This window comes from Puma concolor, chromosome D2 (assembly GCF_028749965.1).
Source record: "Puma concolor isolate L17-30 chromosome D2, mPumCon1.1.hap2, whole genome shotgun sequence".
In the NCBI taxonomy this organism is placed as follows: domain Eukaryota; kingdom Metazoa; phylum Chordata; class Mammalia; order Carnivora; family Felidae; genus Puma; species Puma concolor.
Genome location: NC_141677.1, coordinates 17,811,085 through 17,833,677, shown reverse-complemented (window position 1 = coordinate 17,833,677; position 22,593 = coordinate 17,811,085). Strand labels below are relative to the sequence as shown.

The 22,593-nt window shown below is 41.1% G+C and overlaps 1 long non-coding RNA gene across 1 annotated transcript in view; it reads left to right on the top strand.

Moving 5' to 3' along the window:
• LOC147575814 (uncharacterized) overlaps positions 1 to 22,593 on the top strand; it is a 43,645-nt gene that overhangs the window by 17,240 nt on the left and 3,812 nt on the right. Inside the window, exon 2 of the long non-coding RNA XR_015241970.1 lies at positions 18,431 to 18,482. This is a non-coding gene — a long non-coding RNA (uncharacterized LOC147575814). The remainder of the gene's footprint in view (positions 1 to 18,430; positions 18,483 to 22,593) is intronic.

The window sequence follows — 22,593 nt, the reverse complement described above, 5'->3', positions numbered from 1 at the left end:
GATCCAGGTTATAAGCGACTCTGTCTTCTTCTCACTGCATCGTAGGTGACATAGGATTTGATTTTCCTGTCACTGATGATGTTAATTTTGATCCCCCGGTGAAGGTAGACTTTTCCAGTCTACCCTGTGAAGGTACACTTTTTCCTTTCAAAATTCAGAAGCGGTTTGTGGGGTGGTATTTTAACACTACTTAAATGTACCATTCCTCATCAAACATTTTATTATTTATTTTTAATAGTTGTATTGACATTCGTTTTTCTATTTTTTAATGAATTAAAACTGTTACCATCCTTATTTATTCTGGTGATTGTATTGTCCCCAACCTGACCAGTAGGGGGCCCTGTAAGCTGACTTCTGTGTCCTTAAGTAGTTATCATTCTTTGAGCACTTCGACACAAGATGTTCCAAGTTTATCTCATACTTTTCCTGCCCAGCCTCAGAATCAGTTAACTTCTCCTGCTTCTTTTAAGTGGAAAATGGAGTTTAGAAGCCAAGATGTGCACCCTAGGTGTGCTCATTGCCATTGGGATGTCATTGTTTCCAAGCAAGTTAATGAACAATGTTAAATATATGTATGCATGTGTATGCACACACACGTGCGTTTGTGAGCATACTTATACACATTTCCATCTGTGTTTACTTCTATGTATCTATATATCAAGTTCATACAATTACTTTCAATCCCAATCCAACACATAGGTCTAATTCTAGCTCTTTTCCCTGCCATACTTGTAACCAAATATAAGAAACCTGGCTCTCATTATCCTTAATATTCTTACATGATTTGATCAGTTACCCTGTATGTGCCCAAACTTGTATCTCCCCTGTCAGATGTCCACCTCACCTCACATTGGCTCAGATTCTCTGTGCTGCGCTGTCCCTACTCATGTGGACACCCCATCCTCCTGCTCAGACTTTGATGCCTCGCTAGGCTTCCCCTCTGTGGGGATTCCCACTTTACCCCAATGTAGGCTTCTCCAATCGCACCCCAAGTGGATACCCTCCTCACCTTGCTCCAGTCCAAGGCCCCATGCTGGGCTGAGGTGACAGAGGGACACTCTTTTTCACTCTACTCTGTCTCTGACATTTCATGTCAAGTTCCACACATTTTTTAAACTTGGTAAGAAATGATGCAGACAAAAAAAGTCTTTTGAACTATAGGCATTTTTTATACTATCCAAAAACTATGTAACTCTTTTCAACTTTAATGAAATGTTGGAGCGTATTGAAAACAAATTTACCAAACATAAATTTGAAACATTATTGGATACCAAGTGGGAAGGTTGAGTTGATGTCCTAGGTGCCATGCAAAGTCAATTACACAATTTTGTTCTAGAAATTCTTCACGTTTAATAAAGATGCAAATTCTAGATTTCAGCCAAAGATATACTTTTTTAAAAAATCCACTTGTAGGCAACATAAACAAATGGAAAAACATTCCAAACTTATGGATTGGAAGAACAAATATTACTAAAATGCCCACACTACCCAAAGCAACCTACAGATTTAATGCAATCCCTATCAAAATACCAAGAGGATTTTTTCACAGACTAAAACAAACAATCGTAAAATTTGTATGGAACCACAAAAGACCCCGAATAGCCAAAGCAATCTTACAAAGAAAAACAAAGCTGGAAGTATCACAATTCTAGACTTCAAGTTATATTACAAAGCTGTACTAATCAAAACAGTATGGTATTGGTACAAAAGTAGATACACAGATCAATGGAATAGAATAGAGCCCAGAAATAAACCTATGATTATATGGTCAATTAATCTTAGACAGAGGAGGTAAGAATATGCAATGGGAAAAAGATAGTCTCTTGAACAAATGGTGTTGGGAAAACTGGACAGCTACATACCATACATAAAAATAAACTCAAAACGGATTAAAGATTTAAATGTGACACCTGACGGGGAGCCTGGGTGGCGCAGTCAGTTAAGCGTCCGACTTCAGCCAGGTCACCATCTCACGGTCTGTGAGTTCGAGCCCTGCGTCAGGCTCTGGGCTGATGGCTCGGAGCCTGGAGCCTGTTTCCGATTCTGTGTCTCCCTCTCTCTCTGCCCCTCCCCCGTTCATGCTCTGTCTCTGTCTGTCCCATAAATAAATAAAAACGTTGAAAAAAAAATTAAAAAAAAAAATGTGACACCTGAAACCATAAAAATCTCAGAAGAGAGCACAGGCAGTAATGTTCCTAACATCAGCTATAACAGCATATTTCTAGATATGTCTCCTTAAACAAGGGAAACAAAAGCAAAAATAAACTATTGGGACTAAATCAAAACAAAAAGCCTTTGTACAGCAAAGGAAACAACCAACGAAACTAAAAGACAACATACTGAATGGAAGAAGGTATTTGCAAATTACAAAGCTGATAAAGGTTAGTATCCAAAACATATAAAGAACTTATACAGCTCAACACACACACGAAAAACAAATAATCCAATTAAAAATGGGCAGAAGACATGAACAGACATTTCTCCAAAGAAGACGTACAGATGGCCAACAGACACGTGAAAAGATGCTCAACATCACTCATCATCTGGGAAATGCAAATCAAAACCACAATGAGATACCACCTTACACCTGTCAGAATGGCTAAAATTGAAAACACAAGAAACGAGGAAGCAGAGAAAAAGGAACCCTCGTGTACCGTTGGTGGGAATGAAAATTGGTGTGGCCACTGTGGAAGAGAGTGCGGAAGTTCCTCAAAAATTAAAAATAGAACTACTCTACAATCCAGTAATTGCACTACTGTTATTTACCCAAAGAATACCAAAACCCTAATTCGAAGGGATACATATACCCCTATGTTTACTGCAGCATTATTTACAATAGCCAAGACATGGAAGCAGCCCAAGTGTCCATTGACTGATTGAATGGATAATATAAAGAAGATATGATATACCCTCTCCCCCCCACACTGGAATATTATTCAGGCATCAAAAAAGAATGAAATCTTATCATTTGCAACAACAATGGATGGAGCTGGAGAGTATAATGTTAAGCAAAATAAGTCAGCCAGAGAAAGACAAGTATAATATGATTTCGTTCATATGTGGAATTTAAGAAACAAAACAATGAACAAAGTTTTTGTTTGATCAGTGGGCGGCGGGGGGGGGGGTGGAATAAAAGAGTGACAAACCAAAAAAAAACAAAAAAACCAAACAAAACAGACCAACGAACCAACACCCTAGTCTCTTAAGTATAAATCTGATGGTTACCAGAGAGGAGGTGGGGGGGTTAGATGGGTGAAATAGGTAGAAGGAATTAAGAGAAGAAGACACAAAGAAATGGAAAAACATTCCATGCTCATGGATTGGAAGAATAAATATTGTTAAAATGTCAATACTACCCAAAGCAATCTACATATTCAATGCAATCCCAATCAAAATTGCACCGGCATTCTTCTCAAAGCTAGAACAAACAATTCTAAGCCAAAGTAATGTTGAAAAAGAAAAACGAAGTGGGAGGCATCCCAGTCCTGGACTTTACTACAAAGCTGTAATCATCAAGATAGTATGGTATTGGCACAAAAATAGACACATAGACCAATGGAATAGAATAGACAGCCCAGAACTGGACCCACAAATATATGGCCAACTAATCTTTGACAAAGCAGAAAACAGTATCCAATGGAAAAAAGACAGTCTCTTTAGCAAATGGTGCTGGGAGAACTGGACAGCAATATTCAGAAGAATGTAACTGGACCACTTTCTTACACCATACCAAAAATAAACTCAAAATGGATTAAAGACCTAAATGTGAAACAGGAAACCATCAAAACCCTAGAAGACAAAACAGGCAACAACCTCTTTGACCTCAGCTGCAGCAACTTCTTACTCAACATGTCTCTGAAGGCAGGGGAAATAGAAGCAAAAATGAACTATTGAGACCTCATAAAGATAAAAAGCTTCTGCATAGAGAAGGAAACAATAAGAAAAACTAAAAGGCAACCGGCAGAATGGGAGAAGATATTTGCAAATCACATATCAGATAAAGGGTTAGTATCCAAAATCTACAAAGAATTTATCAAACTCAACACCCAAAAAACAAATAATCCAGTGAAGCAATGAGCAAAAGACATGAATAGACAGTTCTCCAAGGAAGACATACAGATGGCCAACCGACACATGAAAAAATGCTCCACATCACTCATCATCAGGGAAATACAAATCAAAACCATAATGAGATACCACCTTACACCTGTCAGAATGGCTAACATTAACAACTCAGACAACAACAGATGTTGGCGAGGATGCGGACAAAGAGAATCTCTTTTCAATTGTTGGTGGGAATGCAAGCTGGTGCAGCCACTCTGGAAAACAGTATGGAGGTTCCTCAAAAAACAAAAAATAGAACTACCTTACGACCCAGCAATTGCACGACTAGGCATTTCTCCACGGGATACAGGTGTGCTGTTTTGAAGGGACACATGCACCCCCATGTTTACAGCAGCACTATCAACAATAACCCAAGTATGGAAAGAGCCCAAATGTCCATCGATGGATGACATCGATGGATAAAGAAGATGTGGTATATATATACAATGGAGTATTACTTGGCAATGAAAAAGAATGAAATCTTGCCATTTGCAACTACATGGATGGAACTGGAGGGTATTATGCTAAGTGAAATTAGTCAGTCAAGGAAAGACAAAAATCATATGATTTCACTGATAAGAGGACTTTAAGAGACAAAACAGATGAACATAAGGGAAGGGAAACAAAAATCATATAAAAACAGGAAGGGGGACAAAAGAGACTCAGAAATATGGAGAATAAACTGAGGGTTGCTGGAGGGGTTGTGGGAGGGGGGATGGGCTAAATGGGTAAGGGGCATTAAGGAATCTACTCCTGAAATCATTGTTGCACTGTATGCTAACTAAGTTGGATGTAAATTTTAAAAAATAAAATAAAAAAAAAAAGAAAAAAAGCTTTTGCACAGTAAAGGAAACAATCAACAAAACTAAAAGGCGACCGACGGAATGGGAAAAGATATTTGCAAATGACATATCGGATAAAGGGTTAGTATCCAAAATCTATAAAGAATTTACCAACCTCAACACCTGAAAAACAAATAATCCAGTGAAGACATGGGCAGAAGACATGAATAGACGCTTTTCCAAAGACATCCAGATGGCTAACAGACACATGAAAAGATGCTCAACATTGGTCATCATCAGGAACATACAAATCAAAAACACACTGAGCTACCACCTCGCAGTGGTCAGAGTGCCTAACAATAGATGTTGGTGAGGATGTGAAGAAATGGGAACCCTCTCCCACTGCCGGTGGGAATGCAAACTGGTGCAGCCACTCTGGAAAACTGTGGAGGTTGCTCAAAAAATTAAAAATAGAACTACCCTACGACCCAGCAATTGCACTATTAGGTATTTATCCAAAGGATACAGGAGTGCTGATTCATAAGAGCACATGTACCCCAATGTTTATAGCAGCGCTTTCAACAATAGCCAAATTATGGAAAGGGCCCAAATGTCCATCAACTGATGAATGGATAAAGAAGATGTGGCTTATATATACGATGGAATACTACTTGGCAATGAGAAAGAATAAGATCATGCTATTTGCAGCAACATGGATGGAACTGGAGAGTATTGTGCTAAGTGAAATAGAGAAAGACAGATATTGTATGTTCTCACTCATGTGGAATTTGAGAAACTCAATAGAGACCATGGGGGAAGGGAAGGGGAAAAACCTGTTTCAAATAGAGAGGGAGGCAAACCATAAGAGACTCTTAAAGACAGAAGAAAAGGAGGGCTGATGGGGGTAGGGTCAGGGGAGAGGGGAAAAATGGGTGATGGGCATTGAGAAGGGCACTTATTGGGATGAGCACTGGGTGTTGTATGTAAGTGATGAATCATGGGAATCTACCGCTGAAGCCAAGGCTACACCGTCTACACTGTATGTTAGCCAATTTGACAATAAATTATATTTAAAAAAAAAAAAAGTACACTTAACCTTGGGGCATCTGGGCGGCTCAGTCGGTTAAGCATCTGGTTCTTGGTTTTAGGTCAGGTCACGATCTCACAGTCAATGAGTTTGAGCCCCACATCCGGCTCTGCACTGGCGGTGAGGATCCTCCTTGGGATTCTCTCTCCCACTCTTTCTGTCTCTCTCTCAAAATAAATAAATAAACATTAAAAAAATTGTTTTTACAAAGAGGACACTTACCTTGATGAACACTGAGTAATAAATGAATTGCTGAATCACTATATTGCACACCTGGAACTAACATAACACTGTATGTTCACTACACTGGAATTAAAATAAAATTCAAAACAAATTCGAAACCCACTTTTAAATGTATTTGCTCAGGATTGATTTGGCACAGCATTTTAAGTAGAATTAATATCATTAGCAGATAGTTATAGGAACCAAAATTCAATGTACATAGTGATCCCCAAAGCATCGAAGGGATTCAGGAGTGTTTTGAAGAAAAACAAAGAGTCAGTAGTTATCAAATACGTATTATTGATGCTAAACAAATTGTAGGGTCTCTTACATTGACGCCAATCACTCCATGTAGGAAATACGAGAAAAAGGCTAATGAAAACCCTTTAATCTCCAAATCCTATGACAGCCCAACTATACTACAAATTAATTTGACAAAAAAAATTGCTTTATATTTCTTACAACAATATCATGTTTTAAGCAGGCTTAGATGCTCAGTGTTATGACCTTCTCAAGGATTTAGATGCCATGTATTTGAGAATTGTAATGAACATGTAGCGCTTCACGGTGTAATTTATTAGAGAAATAGATCTGATCTATATAAGCAGCGTGATATCCAGGGGATATCAACATATGAGGATCCAAAAGCCTCAGGTGACTTTCTGAAATCCACTTTGTCATCTGTTAGTGTCTTTTAATGTATTTGCAGCTATAGCTTATCAGATGCCTTCGCGCAAACTTCTGAAGCTCTCAGGATATATTTAACTTTGCCAATATAGTTTCTCAGAACTCAGATTTATTTCCAAAGACGTAAGGCCTAAAATATCACAACTAAAGCAGTCAAATCTAGCAACGATTCTCACAGGACGCAAGATAGTGGGACAATTAGGCAACGAAATTATCGTAGCGATGTCACCACGAAAGCAAAATGTTGACGTGTACTTATGTAATAGTCTGGTTTCTTGAGTTTCTAATTATTTGTGATTAAATTTTCCATTTTCTATGCTTTTGTATTTAATAATTAAATCTGCAAAATTTACACAGACTGACTTTATTTTGGTAATTATTATCATTAAAAAACAGGGGCGCCTGGGTGGCTCAGTCGGTGAAGCGTCCAACCAGCTTAGGGCACGATCTCACAGTTCGTGGGTTCGAGCCCCGCGTCGGGCTCTGTGCTGACGGCTCGGGGCCTGGAGCCTGCTTCGGATTCTGTGTCTCCCTCTCTCTGCCCCTTCCCCGCTCATGCTCTGTCTCTCTCTGTCTCTCAAAAATGAATAAACATTAAAAAAAATTAAAAAAAAAAGAAACAATAATTTATGGCTTTTTCCTTATGGAAGGGGCATTCTTCTAATGTCCTGCAAGGTGTCATGAGACCCCATACCAGCCTTGTGTTCTGCCAGCGTTCCTTCACAGGAGAGGGGGAGCCCCTGCCATACCTCTTGCTGTCATTAGGTCAGGAGGAGACTGTATTTTGACTCCTTAGTTTCAGTCTTCCTCAGTTTTAAGAGGCCTCCCTCACCCCGCTTAGCCTAGGAAAATTACTACCTAACCCCTGGGTCATGGATCTATGCCCTTCCCTCGGGCTCCTTCCAGACTTGTCAGCCAGTTCAGGGGCCCCAGTCTCTGCTCCCAGATGACCCTCTCTTAAATGTGCTATACAGGTCAGGGCTGTGGCTTTGGTATCCCCACAGAGGGCTGTCCAGTTAAATGTGAATTTCAGATATGAGATCGATTTATACTTGAACATTATCTATTGTGTATGTGAGGTTTGAATAGAACGAGGCATCCTTTTTGTTGTTGTCATTGCTGCTGGTTTCTTTGGAAATCTGGCAACCCTCTCTCTAAGGCAGAGCACATAGTACATGGATAGCAGGGAGGTTTTGGAAACAATTTGCCTGATAGGCAGGCTGAAAAGATACAGGGAAATAAAGCAGTGGTCCTGGTGGTCCTGTGGCTCTTCTTCTTCTTCTTCTTCTTCTTTTTTAAAATTAAGAAAAAAATTTTAATGTTTATTCTTGAGACAGAGAGAGACAGAGCATGAGCAGGGGAGGGGCCGCGAGAGAGGGAGACACAGAATCTGAAACAAGCTCCAGGCTCCAAGCTGTCAGCACAGAGCACGACGTGGGGCTCGAACTTACCAACCGTGAGATGGTGCCCTGGGCCGAAGTTGGATGCTTAACCGACCTGAGCCACCCAGGCGCCCCGCTATGGCTTTTCTCAGTAGTCTTCCTTTACATATAACCATGTTTAAATTAGTTTGGACGCCCCTCCCCCTCCATTTTCCATGGGCCTTAGCTTCTCCATGTGTAAGATCAGGAGGTTGGGACCTGAATCCCTGAGAAGCCACGAAAGCAGTGGACGTCTCTCCAAAAACACGCATATCCACAAAAATTAGGTGCAGTTACAGAGAGTCACAGCCCCTGCTTGAAGGCTTTCTGTGGACCGCAGTCAGGGCACCATGGACCAGCTCTCTGTGGACCATCCCAGCAAGAAGAGGTCATGATCATTCTGTGGCGATCATCCTACTAAAGGAATTAGAAAACAACAAGCAAGGAGCCCCTGGGTGGCTCAGCGGGTTGAACATCCGACTCTTGATTTCGACTCAGGTCATGTTCTCACAGTTGATGAGTTCGAACCCCACACTGGGTTCCGTGCTGACAGTGGGGAGGCTGCTTGGGATTCTTTCTCTCTCCCTCTCTCTGCCCCTCCTCCACTCGTGTGCTTTCTTTTTTTCTTTCTCTCAAAATAAATAAAATAAATAAAAAGCAGAATTGCCCGTGTCATCTTGGAACATTTCTGTCCGATGACACCAAATGATTTTATTAACGTGAACTTGTTAGTTTCCACATTTCTGCTCACCTGATGGGTGCTAAGCAGTTCTGCATTTGCTAAGGATTTGCTAAGAAAACTGAGTCATAGGAGAAAACAAAGACTTTTCAGGATTTCAGAAGAATTCTCAAAGTATCCTTTCTTCTCAGACTCCTTTTTTCCATCTCTTTGGAAGGGACACCTAAGCAAAGGTGAGAGTCTCTGATACAGTGGGTGCAGAAGCGTCCAGGCAAACACCCTGGGAAGACCAACAGGATGGAGACACCCAGTGCAGTAGTGAAGCCTGGAGAACATTCTAACTGGGGACTACGAGTAGGAGAGAGCGAGGTTTTATGATACTATCATAAAATTAATTACACTCAGCGATACCTCCCATCTGTTGAGCACTTACGCGGAAGGCGGTGTGCCAGGAACTATATTCATTTCTTCATTCGATCCCCAGGACAAGCCCTGCAAGGTAAGTAATGGCATCCCCACTTTCTAGAAGAGGAAATGAGGCTTAGAAAGACAGATTTGCCCAGGGCCATGGAGGCTTTATAATATTCATCTTAATCCATAAAATACCCCATGTGGCACTGATGGGACAGGGAGAAAGTAGCGTCCCACGTTTCCCTTCTTGAATTCCAATAACGTCCAATGATGCCCGTCTACAAGGAAAACCTGAAGGCAGAAGGCAGGTCGTGGGGGCTTTGGTTGGCCGAGGGTCCTGGGACTGCTGGCTCAGGTGGAAGGGAACACAGGCCGTGCAAACCCGGAAAGGGTGGAGTTTAACCTTAGCTGCTTCTCGCTGCTTCCAGATGCGCGCAAACCGCTCCCAGCCTCTGATCAAGTCTAATCATGAAGGGAGAATAAAGGAGACAGACTGCCTGTTCCAGCTGGATGGTCACAGTCAGTTACACGGACAGGGATTTCCCGGACAAAGGTGCAGGGAGGGTCAAAGTCTTGGAGGGTGGAGCTGTGTTGGTTTGTCACTTTAACATGACCTCCGAAGGTGGGTTATCATCAGGGCACCTCTGGTCAGCCTGGGGCGACCAGATTCTGAGCGGTCACAGTCCTCCTACCTCCTGCAGATTCTCAGATGTGGGTTTCAGGTCCTCAGATCTGCCTGCCACCCACCGCCTCCCAGAGTCCCGGGGCTGTCACTGCAGGGGAGAGCGGCCCCTTCTTGCAGCCTGACTCAGAACTGACATCCTGCTGACCTGGCTGTCGTGATGCCCCTCAGGGAAATGGATGAAGGGAGCCCCATCAAAGATGTAACGATCACACAGAATCCCTGGAGCACCGCTTCACAGCGACAGAAATCATTACGAAAGTCAATAATGCAAAATCAACCAATAATGACTTTTATTTTCCATGCTAATAAAATGACAGCACCAACCAAATTCACGACCTTTGGTAGACATGTACTTTGAGAATCAAAATGGCAGTTTTTAAAGTCTTTTGTCAACGAGCCCCTTCTATCATTCACTGCCTTAAAAAAAAAAATGATCTGACGTTCAGGGAATACATTTCAGAAATGACTTTTAACCCTGCCATTATCTAAATCGATTCAATTTGACCCAGTTTTGCCTTGTGTCAAGGTCAAAAGCACTTACGGTCTTAGGGACTGTATTTTTCAATTTCTGAAGAACACAGGGCATGCTCGCAAGATTGCCAACGGGCATAAAAGATAGCAAAAACCTTGAATTAGTCGGAGCGAAGCGATCAGGATAAAGAATTGTCTTTTATTTTATTTTTAATTTTTAATGTTTATTTTTGAGAGAGAGAGAGAGAGACAGAGGGGCAGAGAGAGATAGAGGGGCAGAGGGAGGGGCAGAGAGAGAGAGGGAGACACAGAATGGGAAGCAGGCTCCAGGCTCCGAGCGGTCAGCGCAGAGCCCCACGCGGGGCTCCAACTCACAAACCGCGAGACCATGACCTGAGCCGAAGTCGGACGCTTAACCGACTGAGCCACCCAGGGGTCCTGTCTTTTATTTTCAATAGCAAGACAGAGAATTAACATCTTTGGAGCACCTATTTTGTGCCCGTTACTAAGATTCTTAAGGGATTCACGTGACACATCTTGGCACTTTGTTTCCATTTCTGTAACCACTACCTAAAACTCAATTGAGCACAACACTTCCGTGACTCCAGAAAGCTCCCCCCGGTCCCTGCCAGGCAATGCCAGTGCACCCCAGGTCACCGCAGCTCTAATATTTACTACCACAGATTAGCTTTGCCTTTCTTTTTTTTTTTTTTTTAATTTTCTTTTTTCAACGTTTATTTATTTTTGGGACAGAGAGAGACAGAGCATGAACGGGGGAGGGGCAGAGAGAGAGGGAGACACAGAATCAGAAACAGGCTCCAGGCTCTGAGCCATCCGCCCAGAGCCTGACGCGGGGCTCGAACTCAGACCGCGAGATCGTGACCTGGCTGAAGTCGGACGCTTAACCGACTGCGCCACCCAGGCGCCCCAGCTTTACCTTTCTTTAAGGTCATATAGAATGAACTAATACATCGCATGATCTGTCGGTGTCTTTTTATGTCCGGCATCTTTCACACACGGAAGTGTTTGAGATCCATGCATATGCTTTTTATATTAGTAATTGATTCCTTTTCATTGCTGAGTGCTAGTTCATTTAAGGGATATACCATAGGGTATTCATCTGTCCCCTCCTCCACCCCCCCTCTGGTAACCACCAATCTGCTCTCTGTACTTAAGAGCCTATAGGGGCGCCTGGGTGGCTCAGTCGGTTGAGCATCTGACCTTGACTCAGGTCATGATCTCATGGTTTGTGAGTTCGAGCCCTGCGTTGGGCTCTGTGCTGACAGCTCGGAGCCTGGAGCCTGCTTTGGATTCTGTGTCTCCCTCTCTCCCTGCCCCTCCCCTGCTTGCACTCTGTCTCTGTCTCTCTCAAAAATAAATAAACATTTAAAAAAATCTTGTAAGTCTCTTTGTGTTTGTTTGTTTTGTTTTTTAGACTGCATAAGTCTGTGTGGCTTATCATGCACAGTCTTATATGGGACTTTTATAGGCCTCATACTATGGTGGGGGGAGGACGAGGACATATATTTTCATTTCTTTTAGATAAATGTCTAGGAGTAGAATTTCCAGGACATAGAGTAGATGCTTGTTTAATTTTTTCAAGAACTACCAACACATCTCCAAAATGTCGTACTCTTGGTTAAATATTAGGGCTCATTCCACAGATATTGACCAAATACTAACAAAATGGAACAAAAATGTCTGCTGTTGGGACAGCTAGCTGGAGAAGACACAACGGACAAATAAGTTAAATATAAAATGTCAAGTGGTGATAAGTGCTGTAGAGAAAAGTAAAGTTCAAAGGAGGGAGAAAGAAGCATCCGGCTTGGACAAGATTCACATTAGCTGTTGTCATTAAAAAACAAAAAAAAAAAAAAAAAAAAAAAAAACAACGCAAAAACTGGATTCTGTTTCTTTTGTGACCCAGAAGTTGGCTCCTTGGGTTTTGCAGCCAGAAGGTGGTTTGGTGACCTTGACAAGAAGAATTTCAGTGAATCATAAGACCTCTTAGTTAGCGGTGAGTCATCCTTATCCGTGGACCAAAGAAACAGCTTTAAACCATCATAGGTGACCTTTGGGCTCTGGAGTCAGGCAGTCTGGGCTCAAATACTGACTTTGGTCACTTGCTGAGTGCCCTTGGACAAGTTATAACTTTCTCTAAGTCTTAGGTTTCCTATTTGCAAATAAAGACAACGTAAGAGCCCTAACTTCATAGGGTTCTAAGGTTAAAGGAGATAATGCTTATAAATTGCTTGGATGTAAGGACTGAAACATGAGAAACACTCAGTGTCGGTTGTCGTTATTTTTAAAGAGACTTTTTTTATCTTAAAAAGTTTTTTAATGCTTATTTATTTTTGAAATACCATGAAATTGGATATTCCATACAGAAGTCGAATCTTTCTTTCTTTCTTTCTTTCTTTCTTTCTTTCTTTCTTTCTTTCTTTCTTAATGTTTGTTTATCCATTTTTGAGAGAGAGCAGAAGCAGGGGAGGGGCAGAGAGAGAGGGAGACACAGAATCTGCAGCAGGGTCCAGGCTCTGAGCTATCAGCCCCTAGCCTGACTGACATGGGGCTCGAACCCACGAACCCCGAGATCATGACCTGAGCCAAAGTCAAACACTTCACCCACTGAACCCCCCAGGTGCCCCTGGAGGCTTGTTCTTCTGACACAAACCACATTGCTCCCAGCCTCAGGCTTTTTTTTCCTTCCGTATTTCTCTTCTCCCCTGTGTTGTCAGCATTTTCCCCACAGTCCCAAATTCCTGTTCATTTCTCCAGAGAGTGGTTCAATCGGCTCACTTGTTTTATTGCTTTCTGAAACCCCGGCTCTCAGGGTCCAACCTCTGCCACGAAGCTTCTTCTCAACAAAGACTCCTTCCTCTTCAGGAGGAAATTTTACAGCAGTTGTATTTGATAAACATTTGACAAATGATCTCTCTTTTGTCCTAGTTATCCTCACGTGTGAGAGGAGATGTGTAATTTTGGATGGGGATGGGCATTTCCCTATAGTCTGTCTGAGAGCCTGTGTTTTCTCAGCAGAGGTGATATCTCAGAGGCTTGACTTGGTTTTCTGACCAATGGAACAGAGATTTGGGGGTTTGTGGGGCGCTGCCTATACCTTTCTCTCTTCTCCTTGCCTCGCAGGGACCAACTTCAGGACGCAGTGCAGGGCAGGGGGGTGGTAAGAAGAGCCTTGCTGGCTGGGGAGAATTTTCTCCGCTCTGTAGAAAGCCAGCTTCATCCCTGAACTGTGTTCTCGGGCTCTCAGCTTGTGTTTTGCATGTTTGTTTCACTAAAGAAGTCTTCAGGGTTTTCTTTATGCCTTTTAGCAAACTATATTCTGTTCCTTAGGTATTTTGCATTTGGAATTATGCCTTGAATTGCAGCTTAATTGTTCTTCTTTTACTTTACTTCTCTATAATTGCTAAGCTTTCTAATTTTATTTTCTTTTTAAAATACCTTTTAAAAATCCTCTCTCCTTAGCATACACACACACACACACACACACACACGCACACACACACATGCAACCTAAGCGTAAATAGAACAAAGTATGTACAGGATTCGTATGAGGAAAACTACAAAGCTTTGATGAAAGAAATCAAAGCAGAACTAAATAAATGGAGACAGACTCCATGTTCATGGATAGGAAGACTCAATAGTGTCAAGATGTCAGTTCTTCCCAAATTAATCCATAAATCCAATATAATCCCAGTTGAAATCCCAGTGAGTGATTTTGTGGATATTGACAAGCTGACTCTAAAGTTGAACATTTAGGGGCGCCTGGGTGGCTCAGTCGGTTAAGCGTCTGACTCTTGATTTCTGCTCATGTCACGATCTCACAGTTCATGAGTTCGAGCCCCATGTCCAGTTCTGCACTTACAGCATGGATCCTACTTCAAATTCTCCCCCCTCTCTCTGTCCCTCCCCTGCTTGTGCTCTCTCTCTCTCTCTCAAAATAAATAAGTAAACTTAAAAAATAAATAAACATTATTTAAAAAATAAAGTTTAACATTTACATGGAAAGGCAGAGACCCAGAAGAGCCAACACAATATTGAATAAAGTTTGACAACTCACATTATTGGACTTCAAGGTTTAATGTAAGCTACAACAATTGAGACAGTGTGGTACTGGTAACAGAAGAGAAAAATAGACTCGTGTGTCAGAATACCAAACCTAGAAACGACCCACAGATAGTCAACTACTCTTTGACAAAGGAACAAAGACAATCCAATAGGGAAAGGATCATCTTTTCAACGAATAATGCCGGAACAGCTGGACATGTCTATGCAAATAAATGAATCGAGACGCAAATTTTACACTCTTCACAAAAATGAACCCAAAACGGATCTTAGACCTAACTGTAAAATGCAAACCTGTAAAACCTCACAAAAGATGGCCGAAAAAAATCTAGTTGACCTTGGGCTTGGCCATGGCTTTTCGGATCACAAAGCGTAGTGAAAGAAAAAAAAAAAAAACCTGACAAGTTGTACTTCATTAAAATTAAAAACTTCTGCTCTGTGAAAGACGCTGTTTAACAAATGAAAGACAAGCCACAGAGTAGGGGAAAATATTTGCAAAACACATATCTAAAAAGGAAGGGTATCCAACATACACAAACTCAACCCTGAGAAAACAAACAACCCAGCTTAAAAATAAGCAGAAGATCTGAACCTGGAAAGATCTGAGCTTTAAAGTGATGGCAAATATACATATGAAAAGCTGCTCTCCCTCTCCGGTCATTAGGGAATTGCAAATTAAAACTACAAATTAGATGCTGCTTCGCACCTACACCACCAAATTCTGGCAAAGATACGAGCAACCTAATTTCTCATTCAGTGCGAGCAGGAATTCAAAATGGTGCAGCCACTTTGGAGGCGGTTTCTCACAAAACTAAACATACCCCTACCATATGATCCAGCAGTTGTGTTCCTTGGTATTTATCCAGTTAAGTCAAAAACTTATGTCCAAACAAAAACCATAGCAGGTCCTATACAGGGAGTGAACCCTAATAAAATCTGTGGATTTCAGTTCAGAGTAATGTATCGATATTGGCTCATCGCTTGTAACAAAGGTCCCTCACTAATGCAAGACGTTAATAATAGGGGAACAGGGGCGCCTGGGTGGCGCAGTCGGTTGAGCGTCCGACTTCAGCCAGGTCACGATCTCGAGGTCCGTGAGTTCGAGCCCCGCGTCAGGCTCTGGGCTGATGGCTCAGAGCCTGGAGCCTGTTTCCGATTCTGTGTCTCCCTCTCTCTCTGCCCCTCCCCCGTTCATGCTCTGTCTCTCTCTGTCCCAAAAATAAATGTTGAAAAAAAAAATTTTTTTTTAAAAATAAAAAAAAAAATAATAGGGGAACTGTGTTGGGGGAAGGCACGTTATGAGGGAATATATGGGAACCTTCCTTCCACTTTCGGATCCACTTTTCTATAAACCTAAAATTGTCCTATACATTAGCTTACTGGGGCAGTTGTAACCAAGGACCGCAAACTGGGGGACTTACAACAACAGAAATAGATTGTGTCGCAATTCTGGAGGCTAGAAGTCCAAAATGAAGGTACTGGGAGGGCTGGCTATGCCCCTTCTAAGACTCTGGGCAGAATCCTTCTTTTTTAAAATTTATTTATTTATTTTGAGAGAGAGAAAGAGAGAGAATCCCAAGGAGGGTCTGCACTGTCAGTGCGGAGCCTGATGCAGGGGTCAAACTTGCAAATCCTGAGATCATGACCTGAGCTGAAATCAAGAGTTGGTTGCTTAACTGACTGAGCCACCCAGGGGTCCCCTTCCTGGCCTCTTCTTAGTTTCTGGGGAGTCCTTCTGGGAAGCTGGCAGTTCTTGGAGTTCTTGGCTTACGGCTGCCTCAGTACAATCTCTGCCTCCATCACCACATCCCTGTTTCCTATCATCTTTGCTCTGTGCATGTGATGTTTGGGTCCAAAGGTCCCCATTTTATAGGGGCACCAGTCGCATTGGATTGGGCCCACCCCAATGCCCTCATCTTAGTTTGATTATCTACCTACATTCTATTTCCAACTGAGGTCCCATTCATAGGTATGGGGGACTTCCACATATCTTTTTGGGGGACACGATGCAAGCTATAACATGCCCTAAAAAATAAAATATAAAATTAAAATTAAAAAAAATAAGGGTGTTAATTTTTAAAAGTCTCCTCTCCTTCTCTGGATAGGAAGATGGGAAGAAGTAACTTTCCTGGCTTTGGCTTAATTCTCTGGCATAGATATTTGACTAGTAATACCTATAGGCTCCAAGACTTGATGGTATTCACAATATGATTTTATATCATTCTCAGTATTCTATTGAAATAGAGGGGAAATAGTGAAATTTAAAGAAAAAAGAACGAATTCTTCTTTTATAGGACATAACTAAAAAATGAAAACTGCCCTCAAATATAAGCTATGATGAATATCAAGGTCTAGAAACCAGCAAATAAAACTCGTAGAGTTTGAAGACAATTCCCGGCTTATAGCACCTGTGCAAAGAAGTCAGGATCGGGGGAAGAGAGGAGCCCAGTTTGTGACTGCGTTCGTTATGACACTGCACACTGGCTGGTCAGCTGCCTTGTTTAGATTAGGGCACTAACAAAAGCACGCTTCAGATTTCCTCACAAGTGGGAAGAGTCCCTCTGTTCCAAGTCGTGAGCTGTGATCTGGGCCCCAGTCATCTCTCTGTCTTGTCAGATGAAGCAGTGTCTCTAGGACAACACAGATCTATCTCTGCCAGAGACAAGTGGCTGCCTGCTGCTCGGGATCTACTCTCTCCCTCTCCCTGACCTTACCCCAGTTTTCTTTGAGACCATGAGCCTAGTGAGAACCAGTTGTCTCTCCTTACTCCCTTGTAGCTGGGGGTTCCAGGAGACCTAACTGTGCTGGTGGCCTGGTTGGAAGTCCCCAGAAAGGGCTGCCCTTCATAAATCAGAGAAAGGCTTTCCAGATCTTCCTTCCTGGATGTGGGTACGATATCTGGAGGTTTGGCAGCCATCTTTTGACCATGACTATGCGGAGCTCACTCTCAGGAGAGTGGAACTGAATGAGAGAAGAAATCTGGGACACTGATGAAATCGGGGCCCGTGGCTGCTCCGTCCTCTTTTTTTCTCCTCCACACTTTTTCTTACAGTTTTATTTGTCATTTGGGCTTTAGGATTTGCCACATTTTGGATTTTGCTAATTTGCAAGACACCTAATATCTACTTATTTGGCTTTATGCAATGTTAACGAACACCAATGATCATTACAGGCTCCAAATACATGATATTCTAATTTTATTATTCCCTCATTTATAAGCAGTGATAAAGGGAAAGGTTTGCCCATCAACTATTTGGTTGCTTTGAGGAACAATTCATGCAAAAAAGATCATGTAAACTCTTGACCCTTTTTTCTTTATCACTCTTCGAACTAAGGGGTTAGTGTCCTACTGTCCTTAAAGGCAACCAATTCAGAGATTTTTAACATGTTCACTTGTTTGTTTTCATCGTGAATAACTCCTGGACTTACATATATGTGATGTGTTTACATCCATAGCTATTATTATTTTTATTCATGTTCAAACTATCCTAGCCTTTGGCCCCTGGGAATCTCTTCAAGTGGCTTCTGAGGCGACCCCACTAAGTATAATGCTTTTTATACATTTTTTTATGCCCTTTGTGAGGTTGTGGAAGTTCACTCCTTACTATATTGGCTAAGAGATTTTATCATGATTAGAAGTGAAATTTTATCAAATGTTCTCTCTGCATGTATCGAGATGATCATATGGTTTGTAATCCTTTATTATTGTGATGAATTTTGTAAATCACTCTCCTAGTGTTAAATTAGCCTTTTTGGAAATTCAAGTATAATGAACAAGTGATGTTATATTCGTTTCAGGTGTACAATGTAATGATTCAACAATGCTATATGCTACTCAATGCTTATCACGGTAAGTGTGCTCTTAATCCCCTTTATCAATTTCACACACACCCCCACCTCCCGTCCGGCAACCCCCAGTTTGTTCTCTGCATTTTAAGAGTCTGGTTTTTTTCATTTACCTCCTTTCTGTTTGTTTGTTTTGTTTCTTAAACTACACGCATGAGCAAAATCACAGGGTATTTGCCTTTCTCTGTCTGACTTAATTCATTTAGCATTTTACCCTCTAGATCCATCCATGTCATTGCAACTGGCAAAACCTCATTCTTTTTCACGGCCAAGTAATATTCCATACTGTATACACACCACGTCGTCTTTATCCATTCATCCACCAATGGACATTTGGGTTGCTTGTATACCTTCACTATTGTAAATAAAGCGGCACGAAACAAAAAAGGTGCATGTATCTTTTCCAATTAGTGTTTTCATTTTCTTTGGGTAAACACCCAGTAGTGGAATTCCTGTATTATATGGTAATTCTATTTTTAATTTTTTGAGGAAGCTGCATGCTGTTTTCCACAGTGGCTGTACCAATTTGCATTCCCACCAACAGTGCACAAGGACTCCTTTTTAATCCTAACCCTTCCCAACCCTTGTCATGTCTTGTGTTTTATTTATTTATTTATTTGTTTGTTTATTTGTTTGTTTGTTTGTTTATTTTAAGCCATTCTGACAGGTGTAAAGTGACACCTCGTGGTGGGCTTAACTTGCCTTTCAATCCCGGGACTCGACTTTCTTGGTCATGATACATTAATCTTTTTATGTACTGCAGGATCTCATTTGTTCTGTTGAGGCTTTTTGCCTTTACGCTCCTGAGTGAGATTGATCTAGAATTCTACTGCCTCATATCATTCTTATCAGGTTTTTAGCATGCCAACCTCATAAAGTGAATTGGGGATTTTTTTTTTTTTCCTTTTTAAAATATTCTTTGGCAGATAATAGTACTTATTTCTTCCCGACGGTTTGGTAAAGCTGGTGGTAAAGCCAACGGGCCTCAATATTTCTTCAAGGGTATGTTTTGAAACTACTGATTCAATGTCCTTAATCAGTTTAAGACTATTCCTCTTTTCTTGATAACTGCATTTTTTTTTTAATTTTTTTTTCAACGTTTTTTTTTATTTATTTTTGGGACAGAGAGAGACAGAGCATGAACGGGGGAGGGGCAGAGCGAGAGGGAGACACAGAATCGGAAACAGGCTCCAGGCTCCGAGCCATCAGCCCAGAGCCTGATGCGGGGCTCGAACTCACGGACCGCGAGATCGTGACCTGGCTGAAGTCGGACGCTTAACCGACTGCGCCACCCAGGCGCCCCGATAACTGCATTTTAAACGAACTTGTCCAGCCCATTCATTTTTAAAATGTACTCGTTTTTAAAATGTCCAATCCATTCATTTTTAAATGAATTTAAAATTCATGTTTAAGTGTATTGGCGTATATCACATCTTCTTATCCATTTGGTCTCAGGAGGTATGTATTCTTGATTCCTTTCCCAGTAGAATTCACTGGGGACTTTGTCCTCTCTTTTTCTTCATAAGCTTCAACCAAGGTTTTCTATTCATTTAACCTTTTTGAAGAGCTAACTTTTGGTTCTGTTGATCCTTCTTCTTCTTTGTTTCCTTTATCATTACCATCTACTTTCATCACTCCATGCTTCTACTTCCTTGTCATTAATTCTGCTGTGTTCTTTTTTTTTTTTTTTTTTTTAATTTTTTTTTTTTTTTCCAACGTTTATTTATTTTTGGGACAGAGAGAGACAGAGCATGAACGGGGGAGGGGCAGAGAGAGAGGGAGACACAGAATCGGAAACAGGCTCCAGGCTCTGAGCCATCAGCCCAGAGCCTGACGCGGGGCTCGAACTCATGGACCGCGAGATCGTGACCTGGCTGAAGTCGGACGCTTAACCGACTGCGCCACCCAGGCGCCCCTAATTCTGCTGTGTTCTTAAAGCAAAATTGGGTGCTTACCTCGTTATTGTAGAGGCTTGCTTTTTTTCCTAATGTGAATACCTAACCTAATAGAGTACTGTTTTGGCTCTCCTGTAGGTTTGATATCTAATATTTTTATTATTTTTTTATGTCCAACTATTTTCCCCTTTCCATTATAAATCTCTTTGGACCAACAAGCAGTTTAAAAGACTATTTTTAATGTCTAAGTGTATGATTTTCTCCAGGTTTTTGCAGTTGCTAATGTTTATGTGCTCCAGTATAATTGCATTGTGGTCCTTATATGTATGTAATGCCAATCCTTCTAAATTTGATGCAGAAAGCAGATGGTCAATTTTCATGTGCATTCCATATGTGCCTGAAAAGGATGTGTTTTCTTTAATTTCAAGGTGTAATGTTATATGTTGTCTATATATTTATTCATATTTGGTTTGTTCAATTTATCAGTTATGGTTTGTCCACTACAATTATCTACAGAGAGATATATTAAAATCAAAATCTCCCATTATTAAGATGAATTTTTATATTTCTTTTTCAATAGGAAATAGTCACTTTTTCAATAGTCAGTTTTTGATATACGTATTTTGAAATTAAATATCAATTTCCTATGCATTCATTCTTATGCATTGAACCTTTCCTCGTTATCTTTATCTCTAGTGAATCCCCAATGAAACTTACTTTCTTTAAATTCTTTTTTTTTAAATTTTTTTTTAATGTTTATTTATTTTTGAGACAGAGAGAGACCGAGCATGAATGGGAGAGGGTCAGAGAGAGAGAGAGAGGGAGACACAGAATCCGAAACAGGCTCCAGGCTCTGAGCGGTCAGCACAGAGCCCGACGTGGGGCTCGAACTCACGGACCGCGAGATCATGACCTGAGCTGAAGTCGGACGCTTAACCGACTGAGCCACCCAGGCGCCCCTAAATTCTCTTTTTTAATATGAAGTTTATTGTCAAATTGGTTTCCTCTTTAAATTCTTTATGTCAGCTTTTGGGGGGTTAATATTCAACGAGTACATATTTTCCTATTCATTGACTTTTAATCACTTAAGGTAATACCTTATAGGTATACCTCTTGTACTCAGCCTATGCGTGGCATTATTTTAACTCAGTCTTCCACCCTTTCCTTCGAACTGTAGAGCTTAGTCATTTTACATTTATTATAGTTACTGGTATGCTAGGTTTCTATTCATTACTATAATATTATATGGTTACATGTGTCTACTTTTTCTATTTCTATTTTCCTCCTTTTTCTGCCTACTTTTGGAATGATTGCAAGTCTTCTACCCACTCATTTCATTTTTTTCTGTCTACTTTGTTTGGAAATTACATTTTCATTCTTTTCACAGAACTCCACTGCATGGCTATATCATAGGGTACTCAACCAGTCACCAACTCATGAACATATAGGCTGTTTTCAGTCTTTTGCTATTATACACAGCACTGTAACAGATAGCCTTTACCATTTCTACTTTTTATTTATTTTTATTTTTTTAATATTAAATCTATTGTCAAATTGGTTTCCATACAACACCCAGTGCTCATCCCAACAGGTGCCCTCCTCAATGCCCATCACCCACCGTCCCCTCCCTCCCACCCCCCATCAACCCTCAGTTTATTCTCAGTTTTTAAGAGTCTCTTATGGTTTGCCTCCTTCCCTCTTTGTAACTTTTTTTTTCTCCTTCTCCTCCCCCATGGTCTTCTGTTAAGTTTCTCAGGATCCACATAAGAGTGAAACCATATGGTATCTGTCTTTCTCTGTATGGCTTATTTCACTTAGCATAACACTCTCCCGTTCCATCCACATTGCTACAAAAGGCCAGATTTCATTCTTTCTCATTGCCAAGTAGTATTCCATTGTGTATATAAACCACAATTTCTTTATCCATTCATCAGTTGATGGACATTTAGGCTCTTTCCATCATTTGGCTATGGTTGAGAGTGCTGCTATAAACATTGGGGTACAAGTTCCCCTATGCACCAGCACTCCTGTATCCCTTCGGTAAATTCCTAGCCGTGCTATTGCTGGGTCATAGGGTAGTTCTATTTTTAATGTTTTGAGGAACCTCCACACTTTTCCAGAACGGCTGCACCAGTTTGCATTCCCACCAACAGTGCAAGAGGGTTCCTGTTTCTCCACATCCTCTCCAGCATCTATAGTCTCCTGATTTGTTCATTTTAG